Raw genomic sequence first — 20188 nt, 5'->3', positions numbered from 1 at the left:
GAGTCCTGTGCCAAAGCTATCACATATCTATATAAGTTATTACTACTGTAACTTTCTTTGTTCCAAAAGTCAGTCGTAACGTACAAGTTGTGGCTTGAGAAAGTTATTATTTTGATTGCGTTTTCCCACAATCTCCAAATATTAGGGATTCGGTGCCAGCCTAGCATAAAGAACTTATGTCAGGATATAAGTTTATTAAATTTACAGATATTAATCACCAAAAAAGAGTTGACCTTTTACAGATTCTGGATACAGAGACTGGAGTATTGTTGCTAAACCCTAATTTGTTTAGGAAAATAAATATTGCCAATTATCTTTCTATTGAAATACTATTACTAATCAGTAACATAGAGTATACAATTTGACTTGTCCATACGGAGGACGGTTACCCGTTTCTACCACTGGACATAATTCAACTTTTCTCTTGGAACACCCAAATCCCAATATTGGAACAATAACCACTAATAGGTCATTGGGTTTTGACAACTCTGATCGCTTACCATCGTTGTTCAACTTAGAGGGGATGCTTTGGTCCGGTTTAGCGGTGTTGTAGAGATGTTTTTGACCGTCTTCATCGGCCACTTTTATATAGGCCGCGTCGTTGGTCAACAGAGCCAATCAAGACGTTTGTTACAGAACGCGTTACATCGTTACATCGACATACAGGATAAATATTGATCTGGTTCTTAAAGTTTATGGGAGAATTGCAAGGTTTTCCTGATATATGGCCTAGTCAGAGTACGTCTGAACCACCCACCTTTCGGCTAACAGCCGAATGTCCTAACCGGTTGCCTCCTGAAGACGATTTCTTTAACATATTATAGTAATTCTCTGCGTTTTACCCGCAACAGTGTATAGCTCGTGGGATATAAGATAAGTCATTTTTAAGCATTTCTTAAAGTACAGGATAACCCGGACAGGCAGATTGCCATCGGATATTAAATACGGCAGTTATTATTGTATCAATTATTTATGTGCTCGTGAGATACGCCACAGGTGATGTGACATTTTTATTATATCTACATGTCTATACACAGGTGAGACTCCTTATCATCTATCTATTATCTATTCTTAATGTTATTATTTCAATTCTGCTTTTACAATCTTACATCAGATACCACATGTATTCTACCTGAACGAAATAATACTCTGTCATTTCCAATGTATAATCCAGCTTCCATCAACAACCTTAAATTCCTGTAATCAATATTGTTTTGACACCAAGCTATGGACTATTTTCTGCCTTTAATATTTACTATTTATTATTTAATCGTTGAATCCTACACTGATGCCACGTCACCTGAGCCATAGCGCAAGTTCGTAAACCTGTCAGCCATGAGATATATATGTCGTCTCCGTGGCGCAATCGGTTAGCGCGTTCGGCTGTTAACCGAAAGGTTGGTGGTTCAAGCCCACCCGGGGACGTTTCGTAACTTTTTGCGCTTTAATTTTGTTTTCTTATTAAGTAATTGTTAAATGATCATTGCAACAACTATCAATCAGTGAATTATTTGTAATAGCGATATTCAGTTAAAGTAGTAACAACACACACACTGGGATTCATCATCACATTACTTACCAAGTCCTTTTCATGTCCACGGAGACGACATATCACGAGATGAATTTACTTACCGGTTTATAATCATAGGGATAATGGTCCAAAGCTCAGCAAAAAGGAAATCAATATCATTATATAACGATGCCGAACTATGCAACACAATAATTTCTCTGCAGCAATGACTGTTGAAAGAGTGTAAAAAAGAGTGTTGGACCGTTTGTAGATTATCAACCGGTAAGAAAATTTGTCTCGTGACATGTCCTTGACATGACCTAAGGTAATGTATGTTTGTGGTGGTGAGTCCCTCCTATGTGTGAACTGTAATGAGTTTGCTGTATGTACTAATGGTGGAGAATCTTTACTGACAATTGAACGTTTTACTTGTGAAATCCAACATTGTTAAAATAAATATCTTTTTTCGATTGTGATGTCTTTTTGTGACCTGACATCCAGTATATGGATAATCATCCTTTTCATTGCATGAACAATAGGTCAAACTAAATGAATGAAATGACTCTCTAATGCAAAACATCATATAGGAAAATATTGAATTTCAAGCAATAAAATATGATATGCAATTTTAAAGGTAAACGAGCATCGTCATAACGGATGATTTACTAACTATAGTTTTTTTTTACATAGTGATTATTCAATAATTGTTGAAAAATATACATTAAACGTAAAAATAAAAATAATTACGAAACGTCCCCGGGTGGGCTTGAACCACCAACCTTTCGGTTAACAGCCGAACGCGCTAACCGATTGCGCCACGGAGACGGCATATCATGTTACAGTATGACTTACTGTCTCATAATATGCTATCGTTGGCTAAGGTATGGGTAATAAGGTAATGTAACGAATTGTGAGTGAGTGAGTGAGTTACTGGCTACATACATCCGTCCATTGCTATATCTCATCGACTATAGCCAGTGCTCTGTATATAAAACATGCAAATTATAAACCGCTTAAACATGCATGGGTATATATCAATATAAAAACCGCATTATTTTGCATATACTGAAAAGCGGCTTATTGCTATTTTCTGCAAAAGGGCTAAACTTTGTAAAATAACATTGATGCCTGATCACTATTTATTTAACGGCTAAGTTGTATTGTGTGTATGAAAAAGAGGCCCAATTTTTTGGCAAATGAACCATTATATCGTATTGCATAGCTCTCATGAGAAAAAGGAACAATGTATTTTTTAAGTCTGGGCCTTTGGACCACAAAAAATGTTAGAAATGCTTTATCCTGGCCAAAATTAATCAAAATTATGAGGTGCGGGTTTTCCTCCATTGCTTAGCGCTGGACCTTTTGTTCATATGTTAAGTAGAGTATCAATCGGTAAGTCATCTTGTCTAATGTCATGTTGTCGCTTTGGACATATCAAGAACTAATTTTCCAATATAGGTAATCATTATTGCTTACAAAGTAAGTCAACAAAAGCAGCAATACAAACAAAAATCGATCAAAAACCAGTCATGTAATAAACAATGATATGTTCATGTTGTAATTTTAAAGGTTAACGATCATCGCCATTACAAACAATTCACTTATTGAGAGTTGTAATAATCATTTAATAGGATAAAAAGGCAAACGCAAAGGAAAAGACACTAAACGTCCCCGAGTGGGCTTGAACCACACAACCTTTCGGTTAACAGCCGAACGCGCTAACCGATTGCGCCACGGAGACGACATGTCATTGCATGCTTATTCATACTTTCCCATTATTGCCCAAGGGTTTGACGTACAGCATGGAAAATAATTATTATTCATTCATTTTGTTTCCAATAAAATATATAACTAATATTGTTTAAAGACCAAACTATGAACCAAAACCACTTCTTACCACAGACCATCTTGTTGTTTAAGGGAAATTCTTTCATTTGTTATTAGTCATATTTACAGACGCAGATAAATATACTCATCCACAAACGAGCAAATACGTACCGCCCATATGTTAGCATAATGAGGTCGTGGAGATGCCTCCTTAAATACCAAGATGGCCAAGGCTAATAACTGATTTTGATCGATAGTTCAGTATAACAACATCATATTACAGTAGATGTACATAATACTGATATCACCCTCAACTAAACAATAAAAATTCCCTTGCTGAGCATCGACCCTTTGCACATAAGTGACTGTCCTGCCCGTGACACCGTTGGTTAGCGCGTTCGAAAGATTGGTGATTGAAGGTAATTTGGGGACGAATTGTCATTTATAAATATAATTTTAGACCCTCTAAAAACAGTTTTTAAGGTCACTCGCGAATTCAGAATTGAACTTATCTGAATAAAATCTGCATATAGGTGCATGATAGTATCGGATATAGCATGTAAAATGATATCATATCCACGATTGCAACAGTTATTTGAAAGAGAGAACAAATCCTTCTGATCAGCAAATTCATGAATACAAACAAATAAGAATCAGGTAAAAGCCGTGTTAGTTTATACTTTTATCATCGTTAATTGCAGTGGTGCAAGCTTTTAAGGAGGACTGTCAAAAAGTTATGTTGTACTCTGCAAGATATTTGCCAGTTATCCAATACTATGGAGTGGTAATGCTTAGTGTCCTATACAATCATAGGTGCTTAGCACGTTTTTAAGTCCAAGACCGATTATAGACTAATATATAGAGAAAGCTCTGGAACTCCTCCGTCCGGCAAAAATGGGTCAATTTCATTCAAAGTGTCGTCAAAATTTTACTAGAAAAGATTTTTCAATGGCGATAGTCTTAATCATAAGTTAAGATAGTAACCTTTAACATGACACCAAAAATAAAAAAATAAAACCAACAATAACAAAATAGTCTTTGCTGCAGAGAAATTATTGTGTTGCATAGTTCGGCATCGTTATATAATGATATTGATTTCCTTTTTGCTGAGCTTTGGACCATTATCCCTATGATTATAAACGGTAAGTAAATTCATCTCGTAATATGTCGTCTCCGTGGACATGAACAGGACTTAGTAAGTAATGTGATGGTGAATCTCAGTGTGTGTTGTTACTACTTTAGCTGAATATCGCTATTACAAATAATAATTTACTTATTGATAGTTGTTGCAATGATTATTTAACAATTACATGTATTTAATAAGAAAAAAAATAAAGCGCAAAAAGTTACGAAACGTCCCCGGGTGGGCTTGAACCACCAACCTTTCGGTTAACAGCCGAACGCGCTAACCGATTGCGCCACGGAGACGACATATCGTTATTAACCATGCTCATTTATACTTTCCCTTTATTGGCCGAGGATTTGACATACCGCAGGGCCAGGAATTATTTTTCGTTTATATTTTCAATTAAAGGAAATATAAGTGTTGTTTCAAGACCGAACTACACTCACTCCTTACCACATAACATATTGCTGCTTAAGTGTGATTCTTCATTAATTTATTAATCAGATATATACAGACGCATATTGATATTGTTTGCTACATATGATAATTAATTAATTCAATATAATCTTAAAATTACTTCATTCCGACCAAATGTTGACACCTGAAAGAGCAACAAAAATGTTAGCAACAAGTTTGGACTTTAAGAATAGTAAAAGTACTTTTTTCGACCAAAACTAATCAAAATAAGGAGGTCAGAGAGAATCCTCCATAATTGGCACAAAAACAATAAAATGGTATCCGATGAGATCTGGTTTTGGTACATAGTTTGGCATGAAAACAATGATTTATTTATATGAATTCTATTAACTTCTGCTCTGCTTAGCGTTGGACCGTTTGCCCATATGTTTAGTAGATTACAACCGTTAAGTGACCATATCTCGTGACATACCCTCTCTGAGCACTGAGGTGTAAGTAATGTTTGTTATGTTGACTCTCACATTATGTGTGTTGTAACTAGTTTATCGTATGTATTCATGGTAGAAACTTTAATGAAAACTAAACGTTTTGTTTGGTGAAATACAGTGCTGTAAATTAAGCCCCCGCTACCTATTACATTGTAATGAGTTACAAAGATGGTGTTCCTTGGTGTTAAGCTAAGAAAATGAAAAGTATACAAATAGCTGTAATAAAATTGTGATGTCACTGTTTTGACTGGGGAATCCATAATATGAAGTGGGTTATCTAAAAAAGGCATACTAAATAATAGCTGTAACCATGAAGCGCTTGTTTCGCGAACAGACTTTACATATCCTCCACCATAACAGATTTTACAACCCGTTTATCACAAGATGATCATAAAGTACATAAGGATTCACATCAGTAGGTAAGAAGTCGTCTTCTCTATAATATCGTTGTAATAATATTAGCTTCACACTACGGTGCACTGTATGTAAAATATTCAGCTTTACAAACTGATCATACGTGCACGAGTATTAAAATTTATATGAGTAAAAACATTATGCATATTCTGAAAAGCGGCTTGAAGTACGCCTAATTTTGCAAATGTAAAAGGGCCGAATGTATTCACGTTATATCTGTATGACATGTATAGCCCTCTTCAGGAAGAAGAATAAAATGATTGCAGCAAAATTTGGCCTTTGGATAAAAGAGTAATAAAAAAAAATGCTTCATTGAAAAAATAATGAGGCCGATGTGAATTCACCATTACCGGTATCAAAAACAATAAAATAGTTTCTGCTAAGAACAGACTTTGAAGCATAATTTGACATTGAAATACAATAACATCATTAAAGAATATTATTGTTTGTCCATATATTACGTAGTCTATCAACCGGCAAGTAATTTTGTCACGTGACATGTCCTCTCTGTGGAAAAAACAAGAACCAACTTTTCAATATGGGTAATTTTCAAGAAATATACATGATGGTAAACTATAATTACAAATCATTTAAATATTTATAGTTTAAATAATTAGATGTATTTTTGTCTAATTATTCAAGATTTGAAAAAAAATATATATTCAAAAAATAAAATAAAAAGTAACAGAACGTCCCCGGGTGGGCTTGAACCACCAACCTTTCGGTTAACAGCCGAACGCGCTAACCGATTGCGCCACGGAGACGACACATTGTGAGACACAATGACTAACTGGCTGATAATGTGCATTTATGGACCAAAGATTCGACCCACAATATGGACAGGAATAGTGATATTTGTTGTCCATTTAAGGACATATTGAATGCTGTTTAACAACAATCTACGAACCTAAATTACTCCTTACCGCGGACCATCTTGTGAGTGAGTGAGTGAGTGAGTGAGTGAGTGGATAATACATCCGTCCATTGCTATATCTCACCGACTATAGTCAGTGCTCTGTATATAAAACATGCAAATTATAAACCGCTTATACATGCATGAGTAGTATCAATATGAAAACCGCATTATTTCACATATACTGAAAAGCGGCTTAAAAGCACGCCTATTTTCTGCAATAGGGCTACACTTTGTAAAATAACAGTGATGCCGGATCACTATTTATTATCGGCGGGCTGAAGCCAGGCGATCTTTTTGTGGTTGGTTCAAAGTGTACACATGTGGAAAGGAAGCGGTTTATTTTGTATGTTGATATATGCATTGTTTTCACGAGTTTGATATAAATTTAACCATGTATATTCTTGCTTGTGTTTTCATATTAAAAATCAGTTGTGTTTCTGAGGTAAAATCGTGAATTTGATAGCCATGGCGAGATAATGATTTGTTTTGAATTAATGGATAACGATCTGTCCCTTTAGTCTAAACTAATCGATAACAAATACTTCTCTTAACGAGGTGTTTCCAGTAAAACTTGTTTGCAATAAAAGTTCTTATTGAGTAGTTTTGCCTTATCTTTTTCATCAAGATTGTCATTATATTACATTTCTGATCATGATATCTCCATATATCCAATACGAGTCATTTATAATATTGGTATATTTGTTTTCAAAGCATTTTAGTTTCAAGTTTAAAACTTCACATGTTATTTTGTATTTTTCGGCATAGCAGTATAATTTTCTTTTGGTCCCGGATATGACGCGACAGGTGGCGTTCCTGGTCAAGATGAAGTATGTGATTGGCCAATGTAGCGGTAAATGCAAAATGCAGGTATACAGTTAAAAACGAAACAAAATTAAGATTGAATGCAAGCTGAATAAGTGGACCTATTCAAATGACACATTAATAAAATTATATTCCTGATTCAAATGCAGTCTTATTATCACCAAAAATTATTCAAACTGATATAATTTTGTTACCGTGCTGAAACGCATTTATTGATTAGTTCGTTAATTTATTTCACCAGCAGTTTTACATTATAACCACCAGCATTAAAACTATGCCGTTTATCGTTTTTAGAGATATTTCTTGTTTAGCCATAATATCATGGCCATGCATGATTATCATTATGTTACTGATTACGACCATCTCCATTGGTATATTTGTTTTTAAAGTTAATCTTTTTTATTACTTTTAATCTTTGTCTTTAATTGATGCCAATAGTCTCCATTCCCTTTTCTTGATAACACAGAATTGTATTTGTTATTCAAAGATGCATTCCACTATACGGTATGAATATTTTCGTTCAGGTAGGATAACTTTTCTTTTGTAAAAACATAATTACTATTTCAATGTTTTTCAACTTATCATATAAAGGATATTGTATACCTCTACAAATAATAATGTGCCAAAACTTCTCATGAACAATATAAATTTGTTGTTAAAATGTTGTTACCAGGTTAAAAAATGACTTAGTCAATATGAATGGCACTTCGGTTTTCTTTTCAAGTTGCACATTTGTGCGCAATGGAAAAAACTCCCGTGCGAATCGTTGGCTTCTTAAATCTTTCCGCCCGATTTGTTGCTTTAGCATCAAGGTTTTCTTATTTAAGTTGTATTGTATGTTGCTGAGAATTGATTTTGGTGCATAGTTCGGAATTGGAAGAGTAAGATTTTTTATATGAATGATATTGATTTGTGTTTTGCTGAGCGCTGGACCTTTTGTTCGTATGTTAGGTAGAGTATCAATCGGTAAGTCATCTTGTCTAATGTCATGTTGTCGCTGTGGACAAATCAAGAACTTAACTTTCCAATATAGGTAATAATTACTGTTTACAATGTAAGTCAACAAAAGCAACAATACAAACAATTATCGTTCAAAAACCAGTCATGTAATAAACAATGATATGTTCATGTTGTAATTTTAAAGGTTAACGATCATCGCCATTACAACCAATTCACTTTTTTTTTAGAGTTGTAATAATTATTTAATGAGATATAAAGCGAACGCAAAAGAAAAAGACAATAAACGTCCCCGGGTGGGCTTGAACAACCAACCTTTCGGTTAACAGCCGAACGCGCTTTTTTTCTTTTTTCTTTTTTATCTTTTAAATATACTTTTAATTTTCCCATCAAATAGGACCCCCGGGGTTGGGGCCCCGAAGGCTCCTCACAGTGCATATTATATATATCCAAAATTAAAATTATCAGAATATAATCAACGCATTATCACAGTCTAGCTAATTTTCTCTTACTTATATGCATAATGTCTTTGTAGCTTAATACACCTTAAGTGTTACTGAAATACATGTACATTCAAGCTAAAGCTTTATCAAATCGATAAGACATATATTGCCAAGTTGTCATTTCCCAGAGACATATCTACATCCTTTAATAATTTATTATCAGCAACAATATATTTTCTAAACAATTTGTAATCTTTCTTAATGTGATAATAATGCTTGATGTAATCAAAATACTTTCTAAATGTGTATTTGAAGAAAGTTTTCACATCCAATTTTGACATATTGTTCATAACTAGATTGCGCCTCTTAAGAATGCAATAACGCACTACTAAAAAGAAATTGATAAAAAATGGATTTGTACGTTTGATCTTACGAGTATAACCAAGAAGTATGAGACTTCCAAGTGAAACATCTGAAAGATATGTTTGATCAGCACCCGAAAAAAGTTTCTTGATTAACATTTGGAAATAATCTAAAAGTTCGGAAAGCTCAGAACAATCTATAAACAAATGCTGTAATGTTTCCGCTTCGGATTTACATACTTGAAATTCATCACTATCAACTCTGCCAATTTTCTTTAATTTTCCCAAAGTAAATATGGCGTTATGCACAATACGAAAATGAACATCAATAATATCACAAGGGGAAAATGGAATATACATACTTGCAAAAACTGGTGAAAGACAAACATTTTGAAAAACTTCTGACCAATAGTCTGATGATTTCGGGGTTTTGAAGCAATAGCGAATAAAACAAGAATATAAATCAAGTGTGGTTTTGGGATATAATTGCACAGCTGTCCCATTACCATCCTTATATATAACATATGGTCTAGAATCCGGTCTAATATTATTATGTACATTGTTTAGAATCACTTGTTTATATTGCACCGGAATACATGTCATAATTTTATTATAATCACACAAAAGTATATTTTTAGAAATATCATGGCTACTCTCTCTAACGATATCCTCTAAGGCATCTGAAGAAAGAAACTTTGACACAACTTCTAACGTCAGATGCTTAACCTTAACTATACCTGCACTGACAAGGTATTCAATAAACATGGGCTTGCCATGCTTTGGAAAATTAGAATTAAAAAACAATGGTTGTTCATAGACAAAAAATGTATCCTCAATATAACAAACTTCATTCCCTCTCTGAAAGGCATACCAAGCTTTTAACATTTCATGATAAACAATAGGTAAAGATCTTAAATATTTGTCTGGAAACTTGCAATGAATAAATTCAGCATCCAGATTTGAATTAAGCATTCTATTAAAGAAATAACTACACATATACTTCCAAACAGCCGTACATGACGTATCTAACCACCTAAATAAAAACTTCAGACATGCTAAAGAGAGACGCCAAAAGTGACCTTGGGACAGGGAGCCATTAGCCGTAATGCCCATAGTGGGAGCAGCAGAATCCCTGTATATTTGTGTGAGACCAGAAGGGAAATATTTGTGCTGGACTAGTAAAATACCTAAGGACGGTACGTGTTACCTATTCCTATAGTGATAGTGAACCAACCGCAGTGATGAACTGTATATTTGGTGTCCGGAGAGACAATGGGTTTCAGAGACGGGTTTTGTTTTTGTGTTGCACATTATTAATTAATTGTAGAGAATGAGTGGGAGCGTGAAAGGGTGTTTTGTATGGTGTAAATATTGTTTCCTATGATTTTGTAAATATGTTCAGGTGAAATCTTATGTTAATGTAATGTATGTTGTTGTCTCATCTGTTTGCAAATAATTCGGCTAAGCCTATACCCACAATTCTTGACGTAAGAAATGAAAGGATTCAGAAACAAGTACATAGTCCTTACTTAAAATTGTCTACTTAAATTCATAGATTAAATTATTAGATATAAAAAAATGTACAGGAAAAAATGACAGAGAACGGATGAAAGGGGTTTGATTGGGATAATGATGCTTGGGGTTCAAGACTGCATTTCCAGAACATAACAGCACCCGATATAACCACATAAAGCTATACATGCTTTTGTAAGTATAGTACATTATATAAATAAAATTGCTATTCAAAAGTTGACAAAGAAAGCTAACTATGAGAGTTAGTATAGCACGGGTATGTCGCACAAGATCGTGTCAGATATATTACATTATCAATATATCTTATGAAGGAAAGAGCTTTTCATAACGTTTAGGTGCCTGAGAAAGTTTTGAACACAATCAAAATGGTTTTATTATACTGAACTGGCTTATGACGACCACCATGTAGTAAGAAAGGCTCCAAAAACATTGAATTCTTAGCTGCTGGTAGTTAGGTTCTGCAGTTCATACTTGGGCGTACATGATGGATATGACCATGTCTGTTTCTGTAGTAGTGATATTGTGAAGTAATTGGGTTTTTCACGATTACTAATTGACTGGATGGTATTTCATATCATCAGGTAGTCATTCCATTAAATAATCTTTATAGAGATTAATTGCACAATTTATGCAACTATTGGATCACTGCTCTTTCATCGATTTTGACTATTTTACAAAAGCCGCTTGTCTTGTTTACTTTAGGGTACTACCTCGTCGATATAAACTAACCAAATGAGACCAGTCCTTGGGTACACGGCTCTCATTAGGATGAGGAAGCATTTTCAGCAATTGTAACCTTTGGGCCATATAAATATGAAAAATACTTAACACAATGAAATTGAGAAGGATCTGCCTTCATGGGAATAAAAACAACAATAACAAAATGATCTTTGCTGCAGTAAAATTATTGTGTTGCATAGTTCGACATCGTTATATAATGATATTGATTTCCTTTTTGCTGAGCTTTGGACCATTATCCCTATGATTATAAACCGGTAAGTAAATTCATCTCGTGATATGTCGTCTCCGTGGACATGAACAGGACTTAGTAAGTAATGTGTGATGAATCTCAGTGTGTGTGTTGTTACAACTTTAACTGAATATCGCTATGACAAATAATAATTTACTTATTGATAGTTGTTGCAATAATTATTTAACAAGTACATGTATTTAATAAGAAAAAAAATAAAGCGCAAAAAGTTACGAAACGTCCCCGGGTGGGCTTGAACCACCAAACTTTCGGTTAACAGCCGAACGCGCTAACCGATTGCGCCACGGAGACGACATATCGTTATTAACCATGCTCATTCATACTTTCCCTTTATTGGCCGAGGATTATTTTTCGGGTTTTTTTCAAGTAAAGGAAATATAAGTGTTGTTTCAAGACCAAACTACACTCACTCCTTACCACATAACATATTGCTGCTTGAGTGTGATTCTTCCTTAATTCATTAATCAGATATATAAATTACTTCATTCCGACCAAATGTTGACACTTGAAAGAGTTACAAAAATGTTAGCAACAAGTTTGGACTTTAATAATGGTAAAGTACTTTTTTCGACCAAAGCTAATCAAAATAAGGAGGTCAGAGAGAATCCGCCATAATTGGCACAAAAACAATAAAATGGTATCCGATGAGATCTGGTTTTGGTACATAGTTTGGCATGAAAACAATGATTTATTTATATGAATTCTATTAACTTCTGCTCTGCTTAGCGTTGGACCGTTTGTCCATATGTTTAGTAGATTACAACCGATAAGTGACCATATCTCGTGACATACCCTCTCTGAGCACTAAGGTGTAAGTAATGTTTGTTACGTTGACTCTCACATTATGTGTGTTGTAACTAGTTTATCGTATGTATTCATGGTAGAAACTTTAATGACAACTAAACGTTTTGTTTTGTGAAATACAGTGCTGTAAATTAAGCCCACGCTACCTATTACATTGTAATGATTTAAAAAGATGGTGTTCCTTGGTGTTAAGCTAAGAAAATGAAAAGTATACAAATAGCTGTAATAAAATTGTGATGTCACTGTTTTGACTGGGGCATCCATAATATGAAGTGGGTTATCTAAAAAGGGCATAATAAATAGTAGCTGTAACCATGAAGCGCATGTTTCGCGAACAGACTTTACATATCCTCCATCATAACAGATTTTACAACCCGGTTATCACAAGATGATCATAAAGTACATAAGGATTCACATCAGTAGGTAAGAAGTCGTCTCCTATATAATATCGTTGTAGTAATATTAGCTTCACACTACGATGCACTGTATGTAAAATATTCAACTTTACAAACTGATCATACGTGCACGAGTATTAGAATTTATATGAGTAAAAACATTATACATATTCTGAAAAGCGGCTTGAAGTACGCCTAATTTTGCAAATGTAAAAGGACCGAATGTATTCACGTTATATCTGTATGGCATGAATAGCCCTCCTCAGGAAGAAGAATAAAATGATTGCAGCAAAATTTGACCTTTGCATAACGGAGATATTAAAAAATGTTTCATTGAAAAAATAATGAAGCCGATGTGAATCCACCATTACCGGTATAAAAACAATAAAATAGTCTCTGCTAAGAACAGACTTTGAAGCATAATTTGACTTTGAATTACAATAACATCAATAAAGAATATTATTGTTTGTCCATATATTACGTAGTCTATCAACCGGTAAGTAATTTTGTCACGTGACATGTCCTCTCCATGGACAAACCAAGAACCAACTTTTCAATATGGGTAATTTTCCTTTTCATTGTTTGAGAAATATTCACCAAAATCACTACACGAATAAAACGACTCCGATACAAGCAATGATATATGTAAAACCTTTCAAAAATATATATGATGGTAAACTATAATTACAAATCATTTGAATAGTTATAGTTGAAATAATTAGATGTATTTTTTTCTAATTATTCTAGATTTGAAAAAAAAAGATATATTCAAAAAAAATAAAATAAAAAGTAACAGAACGTCCCCGGGTGGGCTTGAACCACCAACCTTTCGGTTAACAGCCGAACGCGCTAACCGATTGCGCCACGGAGACGACATATTGTAAGACACAATGACTAACTGGCTGATAATGTGCATTTATAGACCAACGATTCGACCCACAATAGGGACAGGAATAGTTATATTTGTTGTCCATTTAAGGACATATTGAATGCTGTTCAACACCAAGCTTTGAACCAAATTACTCCTTATCGTGGACCATCTTGTTGTTAAAGGGGATTCTTCCTTACCTCATTTATCAGTTTAACAGACGCTGATAAATATGATTATTCACAATTAGAAATTAATTAATGAACAAAAATATGAATGCAATCATTTCATTCCGATCACATGTCTTTGGAGAGGAGCTTCTTCACCAAGATGGTCAATGCATACCTAGAGCCGAGTTTTGGACCATAGTGCCATATTAGAACAACAAGCATGTAGGAGTGGACAATATTGATTTATATAATACTAATTTTCCAATAAACAGATTTTACATATCCTCCATCATAACAGATTTTACAACCCGGTTATCACAAGATGATCATAAAGTACATAAGGATTCACATCAGTAGGTAAGAAGTCGTCTCCACTATAATATCGTTGTAGTAATATTAGCTTCATACTACGATGCACTGTATGTAAAATATTCAGCTTTACAAACTGATCATACGTGCACGAGTATTAAAATTTTATATGAGTAAAAACATTATACATATTCTGAAAAGCGGCTTGAAGTACGGCTAATTTTGCAAATGTGATAGGGCCGAATGTATTCCCGTTATATCTTTATGGCATGAATAGCCCTCCTCAGGAAGAAGAATAGAATTATTGCAGCAAAAATTTGGCCTTTGCATAACGGAGATATTAAAAAATGCTTCATTAAAAAAATAATGAGGCCGATGTGAATCCACCATTACCGGTATAAAAACAATAAAATAGTCACTACACGAATAAAATGACTCCGATACAAACAATGATATATGTAAAACCTTTAAAGAAATATACATGATGGTAGACTATAATTACAAATCATTTAAATAGTTATAGTTGAAATAATTAGATGTATTTTTTTCTAATAATTCAAGATTTGAAAAAAGATATATTCAAAAAATAAAATAAAAAGTTACCAAACGTCCCCGGGTGGGCTTGAACCACCAACCTTTCGGTTAACAGCCGAACGCGCTTTTTTTTATCTTTAAAATATACTTTTAATTTTCCCAGCAAATAGGACCCCCGGGGTTGGGGCCCCGAAGGCTCCTCACAGTGCATATAAATCACATATTCAATTAATTTAAATCAAACAATATCACAGTTTTGCTGAATATCACATAATGAAATATCAATGTGAGCCTTGAGTGCTTTTTATCTTTAAAAATAATTTCTTCACAGTTCATTTAAAGCATATTATAGAATTGTATGAAAATATCATATCACAGGCTTTTGCTATAATTCATACATACTAAAAATATCATACGGATTCTTTAATCCTCAATAATATTGTGCTTATAATCAGATATCTAAGACATATGATGTCAAATCCTCTGATACTAGGGAAATATCAATTTCCTTTAATAAATTGTTATCAACAGCAATATACTTTTTAAACAGCCGATGCTTCTTCTTCATCTGGTAATAGAATCGGACATAGTCAAAATATTTTCGAAACGTGTACTTGAAGAACGTCTTCAAGTTCAATTTAATCATCTTACCAACTACTAGATTACGTCTCTTCAAAATACAGAAACGCACTACACCCAGAAAGAAGTTAATGAAAAACGGATTTGTACGTTTAATTTTCCTTGTGTAACCCAGAAAAATAAGACTTCCAAGAGATATATCCGAAACGTAATTTTGATCAGCAGCCGAAAACAGTTTTTTAATTAACGTTTGAACATAAGCCAAAAAATCCGAAAGTTCTGAGCAGTCAAGAAATAAATGCTGCAAAGTTTCCGAATCAGACGTACAGACTAGACATTGATCACTAACAACAGTGCCAATTTTCTTTAACTTCTCCATCGTAAATATGGTGTTATGTACAATACGAAAGTGAACTTCAATAACATCACAGGGTAAAAAAGGCAAGTACATAATTGCAAAAACTTGTGGAAGACAAACATCATGAAAAATATCTGACCAATATTCAGATGATTTCGGCTTTCGAAAACAATAACGAATAAAACAAGCATAAATATCCCGTGTAGTTTCAGGATGGAGTTGTACAGTTGTTCCACAACCATCCGTATAAGTAATTTTAGGTCCGCAGTCTGTTCTTATATTAGAATGCACATAGTTCAAAATAATTTGTTTATATTTCACTGGAATGCAACTCAAAATAGTTTCATAATCAGATAAAATAGTATCCCTAGAAATATCTCGGTTACTCTCTTTAATAATATCAGCTACAGCATTTGAATTGAGAAACTTGGAAATAACCTCAAACGTCAAATGCTTGACTTTGACAATACCAGCCTTGGCAAAATATTCAATGAAAATAGGCTTGTCGACATTCAAAAACATAGAATTAAAAAACAAAGGTTGTTCGTAAACAAAAAAGGCGTCCTCATTATAGTACACCTCATTCACTGTCTGAAAGGCATACCAAGCCTTTAACATTTCATGATAAACAATGGGCAGTGATCGCAAACATTTGTTTGGAAACTTACAATAAATTACTTCAAATCCAAGATTTAAATCAAGAATTTTGTTAAAGAAATAGCTACACATACACTTCCAGGCTGCTGTACAGGACATATCCAGCCACCTAAATAAAAACTTTAATCTAAATGATCTTAATTTTAACTCAATATCAGGCACATTTAAACCACCAACCTTTCTTTTGCCAATGATAGTGTCATATGCCACTAAATGAGCACCATTTGACCATAAAAAATCAATACAAATCTTCTTAATATCAGTAATAGCTGACAGAGGCATAGTCTGTGAAGTAAGACAATACCAACATCTCGACATCAATAAGGAACTAATTACGGTAGCTCTACCTTGTATGGTTAATTGTCTTTGTGACCACATTCTCAAAATATTTCTTATGGAAGTAACTTTAGTGTCCCAATTCTTTTCATTACATACTCGTAAATCTACACCAACATACACGCCAAGAATGCAAATAACTTGTTCACACAATTTTATCCGAAAATTGTCAAGTTCAGCTTGTGTAATATTTCCATTGCCAATACATAATAATTCTGATTTATCTTTATTTACTTTAGCACCAGAACCCTTACTATATACTTCCAAAAGGTTAAAAACATTTACAATAGACTGTTTATCCTTAAGTGTTAAAGTTGTATCGTCCGCATGCTGATACACTTTTGACTCAAAATTGGTACGAGGAACATTGATACCTGAAACATCAGGAGATTTTAAAATCATTTGTCCCAGAGGTTCCGCAGCTAAAACATATAGCATCGCTGAAATCGGACACCCCTGCCTTACTGAGTTATGGATAGAGATAAACTTAGTTAGATTACCATTGTATTTTACAGAACTAGAAATATTTGTATAAAAAATCTTGATCCAATCAACAAAGTTTCCTCCAAAACCAAATTTTTCTAAAACTTTAAATAAATACTTATGACAAACACGATCAAAAGCCTTCTCTTGATCAATTTTAAGGATATATCCCTCACAATCTTCCTGTGTAGTTAGATCAATGATATCACGGACACAAAAAATTGTGTCCGAAATATCACGACCAACCACACAGCACGATTGAAAGTTTGAAACAATAGAGGGTAAAACAGTTTTTAATCTATCAGACATAACACGTGCTAAAATTTTATAGTCTACATTAAGAAGGCTAATAGGTCTCCAATTTTTCAATAGACTTTGATCACCTCTTTTTTTATATACAAGATTGATAACTCCTTGCCTCATTGTTCTGGTCAATTCTCTATCATCCCAGATACTTTGCACAATACAAGGGAAAACATCTTTCAAATCATCAAAAAAGTGACAATAGAATTCAACGGTCAGACCATCCAATCCGGGACTTTTACCTTTTGACATAGTTAATAATGCTTTTTGTATTTCATCAACAGTCACAGGCGAATCACACCTTACTCTATCCTCATCAGTAACTTTTTTTGTCAATAAATGATAAAAGATTATCTATATCACTATCATTTGTTTCAATACAATTATACAATTTATTATAAAAACTGAATATTTCATTGGACATCTCATCACAAGAAGTCAATACATTTCCATCTATGTCCTGTAAACATTTAATAGTATTACAATTCTGTCTATACTTCTCAAGTTTTAAAAAATAACTGGTGTTTTTATCACCATCTACGGCCCATTTCGCTTTTGACCTCAAAACAGCACCATTACATTTTTCCTTTTCAAACTTTTCTAAACTCTGTCTTAATTCATCATACTTAGTACAATCAAAAGGTTTCCCATTAGCTATATCACAAGAAAAACCCTGTAATTTATTCTGAATCCTATAAAACTCGGACATCCGTAACTTACGTCGGTCCTTACCATATACCTGAGAGAATCTCTTTATCTTATACTTGAGATTATCCCACCAAACTTTCGGCTCATCCACATATAAAGGACACTTCTTAGCAGAATTAATTATAGACCTTATTTTTGTATTAAAATCTTCTTCTAACAAAAAACAATTATTAAAAATCCATATACCTGGACCTTTACTGCCAAAATCACAGTCAATTCTCATTACAACAAAGCTATGATCACTAAATGAGGTATCATTATAGTAAACATTTTGTATATAAGAACTTAAATTTTTAGACACTAAAAAGTAATCTATCCGACTTTGTGATAAAGTGTCATTACTCACTCTTTTACGAGAAAATGTAGAACTATTCTTATTTCTATTTCTCCAAATATCATAGATATTACAATTAAACATAAGACGTTTCAAAGCCGACACACTTGGATTTACCGTATGCGCCGTGATACCTGTACGATCTATAGTAGAAAGTGTAGTGTTAAAATCACCCCCTGTAATCAGATTCTCTGAAAAAGGTTCTAACCAAAGTTGTAAATGTTCAAAAAATTTATATGAGTAAAAACACATCACATCAGTAGGTAAGAAGTCGTCTCCTATATAATATCGTTGTAGTAATATTAGCTTCATACTACGATGCACTGTATGTAAAATATTCAGCTTTACAAACTGATCATACGTGCACGAGTATTAAAAATTTATATGAGTAAAAACATTATACATATTCTGAAAAGCGGCTTGAAGTACGGCTAATTTTGCAAATGTGAAAGGACCGAATGTATTCACGTTATATCTGTATGGCATGAATAGCCCTCCTCAGGAAGAAGAATAAAATGATTGCAGCAAAATTTGGCCTTTGGACAACAGAGATATTAAAAAAATGCTTCATTGAAAAAATAATGAGGACGATGTGAATCCTCCATTACCGGTATAAAAACAATAAAATAGTTTCTGCTAAGAACAGACTTTGAAGCAAAATTTGACATTGAATTACAATAACATCAATAAAGAATATTATTGTTTGTCCATATATTACGTAGTCTATCAACCGGTAAGTAATTTTGTCACGTAACATGTCCTCTCCGTGGATAAACAAAGAACTAACTTTTCAATATGGGTAATTTTCCTTTTCACTGTTTGAGAAATATTCACCAAATCCACTACACGAATAAAATGACTCCGATACAAATAATGATATATGTAAAACCTTTCAAGAAATATACATGATGGTAAACTATAATTACAAATCATTTAAATATTTATAGTTGAAATAGTTAGATGTATTTTTTTCAAATAATTCAAGATTTGAAAAAAAAGATATATTCAAAAATTAAAATAAAAAGTAACAGAACGTCCCCGGGTGGGCTTGAACCACCAACCTTTCGGTTAACAGCCGAACGCGCTAACCGATTGCGCCACGGAGACGACATATTGAGAGACACAATGACTAACTGGCATATAATGTGCATTAATGGACCAAAAATTCAACCCACAGCAGGGACAGAAATAGTTATATTTGTTGTCCATTTAAGGACATATTGAATGCTGTTTAACAACAAGCTATGAACCTAAATTACTTCTTATCGCGGACCATCTTGTTGTTAAAGGGGATTCTTCTCGCCTCATTTATCAGTTTAACAGACGCTGATTAATATGATTATTCACAATTAGAAATTAATTAATGAACAAAAATATTCATGCAATTATCTAATTCCGATCACATGTTAATAATGAGGTCGGAGAGGAGCTTCTTCACCTAGATGGTCAACGCATACCTAGAGGCTAGAGCCCAGTTTTGGTCCATAGTGCCATATTAGATCAACAAGTATGTAGGAGTGAACAATATTGCATTATATAATACT

At 33.6% G+C, this 20188-nt stretch overlaps 8 non-coding genes across 8 annotated transcripts; 1 reads left to right on the top strand and 7 right to left on the bottom strand.

Moving 5' to 3' along the window:
• Positions 1-1351: 1351 nt before the first annotated feature.
• Positions 1352-1425, top strand: Trnan-guu. Its single transcript has one exon. It is a non-coding gene; the product is annotated as a tRNA-Asn (tRNA).
• Positions 1426-2261: 836 nt separating this feature from the next.
• On the bottom strand, positions 2262-2335 carry Trnan-guu. The gene has a single exon. It is a non-coding gene; the product is annotated as a tRNA-Asn (tRNA).
• Positions 2336-3176: 841 nt separating this feature from the next.
• On the bottom strand, positions 3177-3251 carry Trnan-guu. The gene has a single exon. It is a non-coding gene; the product is annotated as a tRNA-Asn (tRNA).
• Positions 3252-4691: 1440 nt separating this feature from the next.
• On the bottom strand, positions 4692-4765 carry Trnan-guu. The gene has a single exon. It is a non-coding gene; the product is annotated as a tRNA-Asn (tRNA).
• A 1707-nt stretch (positions 4766-6472) lies between these two features.
• Trnan-guu lies at positions 6473-6546 on the bottom strand. Its single transcript has one exon. It is a non-coding gene; the product is annotated as a tRNA-Asn (tRNA).
• A 5477-nt stretch (positions 6547-12023) lies between these two features.
• Trnan-guu lies at positions 12024-12097 on the bottom strand. Its single transcript has one exon. It is a non-coding gene; the product is annotated as a tRNA-Asn (tRNA).
• A 1706-nt stretch (positions 12098-13803) lies between these two features.
• Trnan-guu lies at positions 13804-13877 on the bottom strand. The gene has a single exon. It is a non-coding gene; the product is annotated as a tRNA-Asn (tRNA).
• A 5800-nt stretch (positions 13878-19677) lies between these two features.
• On the bottom strand, positions 19678-19751 carry Trnan-guu. Its single transcript has one exon. It is a non-coding gene; the product is annotated as a tRNA-Asn (tRNA).
• Between the last annotated feature and the right edge of the window lie 437 nt (positions 19752-20188).

The sequence above is a fragment of the Pecten maximus genome, chromosome 7 (assembly GCF_902652985.1).
Source record: "Pecten maximus chromosome 7, xPecMax1.1, whole genome shotgun sequence".
Classification (NCBI taxonomy): Eukaryota; Metazoa; Mollusca; class Bivalvia; order Pectinida; family Pectinidae; genus Pecten; species Pecten maximus.
This window is presented reverse-complemented; position numbering and strand designations above follow the sequence as displayed.